We start from the raw sequence: 4,118 nt of genomic DNA on the forward strand, positions 1-4,118 counted from the left end.
GCGCCGTCGCGCCCGCCGCATCGCGCAACTTCATGCCTGCGCCCGCCCGGAGAAGGCGGAGCACGACGGCGGGGCGGTTGAAGCAGGCGGCGAGAATCAGTGCGGTGCCACCGTTCTTGTCTTGCAGGTCGATCTCTGCGCCACGCCGCAGCAGCAGGTCGACCATCCGCTCTTTGCCGCCCCGGGCAGCCGTTGCCAGCGCCGCCCAGGCGGAGCCCTGTGGGTTTATCTCCGCTCCGTGCTGCAGCAGCATCTCCACCATTCGCTCGCGGCCGTTGTGGGCGGCAGTGTTCAGCGCAGTGGTGCCGCGACTGGTTTGCAGGTTGATGTGTGCGCCACGCTTCAGGAGGAGCTCGACAATCTGCGCGTGCCCGCTCTGTGCGGCGAGTATCAGCAGGGTGCATGGAACCGTGCGGCCGCTGACCTGAGAGGGTTGCTCAGCGAGAGTGTCGGCCTTCCCGCCGACATTCAGCCACGATCGCACTGGTCCCAAGCGGCCGTCCGTAGCCGCCTTCAGGACGTTATTTGGGACTTCGCCGCCCGGCGCGCTGTCAGCAGACGGCGGCGGCGGCGTGCGGCGCGCGGCGTTGGCGCGGGAGCGAGAGGCGGGCATGACGGCTGGGCGTAGTGATAGTGCGCTTGGGCGATTTCTTTTTGTTATGGCCCTGCGACCGCGCACCCCCCACCGTAAGGGCCCCGGTAACCCGATGTCAATCGTCCGGCCTCTGGGTGCGCTCTTTAGCTCCTCGGCCCTGGGCGTGCGGTTAATAACTGCACTCCAAGTGCTCCCAAGACCCAAGTGGCAAGTGCGAGAAGAAAAGCGTGAAAGAAAAAGTTGATAGTTGTAGGGTTCCCTCGCCCCCGGCCCCCGCGCGCGCGCGGCGGGCGGGCGGTGCGGCTCGCAGTGTCCGGCTTTTTCCCCCGGGGCGGCGCCCCACAAGCCCCCCCCCCCCCCTCTGACCTCCCCGTCTTCAAGCGATCAGCGACAACACCCAAGCACACACCTCAGTGCATGATGACCCTCCGGCGAGCGTGTCCTCGACGGAAGCTCCCAAGCTCCACCCAGAGAGAGTCCGCAGGGTGGTGGCCACGCGCTTCTTCTGAGCAGCTCGCGCTATGAGCGCTGGGCCGCCTCCGCTGCCATCCTGGCGGCGGTCGCCCTGGCCCTCGCAGCGACTGCAGCAGCACGCCGCGCCGCTGTCGCAGCCGCCGCCTCCTCAAACGCCGTCTCGTCCCCCTCAACAGCCGAGTCGGCCCCGCTCAGCGCCGCCTTCGCCTCCTCAAACGCCGCCCTGGCCTCCGCCTGCGCCGCCCTAGACTCCGCCCGTGCAGCCTCGGCCACAGCCTCCGCCGCCTCGGCCGCCCTCTCGGCCTCCTCCTCCGCATCCGCCTCCTCCTCCGCCTCGTCCGCCTCCTCGGCCAAGCGCACCGCCTCGGCCGCCTCTGCCACCGCTGCCTGACTCTCCGGCGTGATGCTGAGCCGCATCCTCTCCTCGGTGAGCTGCTCGAGGAGCAGCAGAATCCTCGCCTCCTCGGCCTTCTTCGCCGCCTCGGCTGCGTCTGCCTCCGACGGCGCCTCGGCAACCTCCTCGGGCTCCTGCGACGGCCCCGCCGCGCCCGCCCCGCCGCCCTTGTTCTTCTTCTTCTTGCCCTTCTTGCCCTTGGCGCGCTTCTTCTTCTCCGCCTCGACCTCCGCCAGCAGCTCCTCGGCGTGCCGCGCCGCCTCCTTCTCCTCCGCCGCCCTCTGCGCCGCCCTCTCCGCCGCTCCCGCGGCCCACGCCGCCTCCGCCGCCGCCTTCTCCGCCGCCTTCTCGGCCGCCACATGCTCCTCGAGGGCGCGCACGCACTCGGTGTGGCCCTGCTCCTTGGCAAGCTGCATCGCGGTGTTGCCATCTGCACTGCACAGCGTCACGTCTGCGCCCGCCCGCAGCAAGTAGAGAAGGGCGGCGGGGTGGCCGCGGTAAGCGGCACAAATCAGTGCAGTGTCGCCGGCGTTGGACTGAAGGTTGATCTCTGCGCCGTGCCTGATCAGCGTGTCGACCACTTTCTCCTGGCCTCTGCCGGCGGCGGTCATCAGCGCGGTGCCGCAGAGAGGAGCTTGCTGGTTGATCTCCGCGCCGTGCCGCAACGCCATCTCGACCAGCTTCTCGAAGCCATTCGCGGCGGCGAGACTCAGCGCGGTGCCGCCTTTGCTGGTCTGCAACGAGACATCCGCGCCGCGCTGGAGCAGCGCCTCGGCCAGCCCCTCGTGGCCATGGGCCATTGCGACCACCAGCAGCGTCACGCCGCTCACAGGGCCGTTCGAATAGAGGTACTCGAACGCCGCGTCGACCCGCCCGCCGCCGTCGACCCACGCCAGCACTGCCGCCTCCTCATCGCCTCGCTCAGCCGCGTCCACAACCTCCTCTGGCACCGCACCGCCGCTGCTCGGCTCGGCCTCCTTGCCACCCTCGCCGCTCGAAGCAGAGGCCGCGGCACTCGCACCCACCGCCGCGCCTGCGCCGCCTGCCTCGGCCGACGGCGCCTTGCTCCGGCGCGCAGCCACCTCCCCGAGGTACGTCTTGAAGGCCTGGACGCACTCGGCGTGGCCCTCCTCCTTGGCCAACTGCAGCGCCGTCCTGCCTTGTGCGCGCAACGTCATGTCTGCGCCCGCCCGCAGAAGGCGGAGCACGACGGCGGGGCGGCCGTAGAAAGTGGCGAGAACCAGTGCGGTGCAACCGTTCTTGTCTTGCCGGTCGATCTCTGCGCCACGCCGCAGCAGCAGGTCGACCACCCGCTCTTTGCCGCCTTTGGCAGCCGTTGCCAGCGCCGACCACGCGGCGGAGTCCTGTGGGTTCAACTCCGCTCCGTGCTGCAGCAGCAAGTCCACCATTCGCTCGCGGCCGCAGTAGGCTGCAGTGTTCAGCGCAGTGGTGCCGCAACTGGTTTGCAGGTTGATGTCCGCGCCACGCTTCAGGAGGAGCTCGACAATCTGCGCGTGCCCGTGCTGTGCGGCGATCATCAGCATGGTGCGTGGAACCGTACGGCCGCTGACCTGAGAGGGTAGCTCAGCGAGAGTGTCGGCTTTCCCGCCGTCATTCAGCCACGATCGCACCGGTCCCAAGCGGCCGTCTGTCACCGCCTTGAGGACGTTCTTTGGGACTTCACCACCCGGCGCGCTGTCAGCAGACGGCGGCGGCACGCGGCGCGCGGCGTTGGCGCGGGAGCGAGAGGCGGGCATGACGTCTTGGCGGCCGGCTGCGGCAAGCGACGGTCTTGGCGGGCCCTACACTGTACACCCCGGTGCGAGTTAATGCGCATTTCTTCTCTGCACTATAGCCCTTGAGAAAGAGCTCGCATTATGCAAACCTGTGCCTGTGTCCTAGGAAGTAGACTGAGAGGGGTACTCCCATAGGCAAGAGGAGGTCTGGAGAGGCCCACAGCGGTCAGGAGAGGCCCCAAGAGGGTGCTAGATGAGAGTCAGCAGAGCGCGCCGTCTCGGCGGCTATGGCATAGTGGGCTGAGAGGCAAGAGGGATTTTTCTCTCGGGCGGAAGATGAAGCCCCGACTTCTAATAAATTGTGCCAGGCGTAGCCGGGGGCGAACAGCACGGAACCGATTTTTATTCAGTACAGACCTATCCTTCCTGAGTCACCAGAAAATCCCAACGATCCTTGAGTGGAGGCCGCCTTGGCCGCTTTTGCGGCCTCTCCGGAGAATCTGGGAGAATGGCTACCATAGCCTAGCATGGCACCCGCGGGCAAAGCTGCCCCCAGGTCCCTAGAGTCCATGGGCATTCCCAAAGGATATATCAGCGTGGGGTGAGGGCGCAACGGTGGGGGCTCTCACCAGCCCCTTAAAGTCGGGCCTCTCGGGCGGCGGTCAGAGGGGCGGGCAAGGGCACGTGGGAGAAGGGTCAGTGCGGCCCACAAGGTGTGAGCTACCCCCTCTCCTAGGTGTGACTCTACAGCCCCTGAGGCCCTCTGGGGGCTGGGCACCATCAGCTTGGGCAGAGGTCCTCGGGGTGGGGAGAGAGGGAGCTCCCCTTTTCAGACCCCCCCAACCGCGCATTAACTCGCACCCCAGTGTACGCGTCTTTGGTTGCCAAAACGTAGTTCGCACTGTGCTGTGAACGCTGC

Source organism: Emiliania huxleyi (genome assembly GCF_000372725.1).
Source record: "Emiliania huxleyi CCMP1516 unplaced genomic scaffold EMIHUscaffold_68, whole genome shotgun sequence".
NCBI lineage: Eukaryota > Haptophyta > Isochrysidales > Noelaerhabdaceae > Emiliania > Emiliania huxleyi.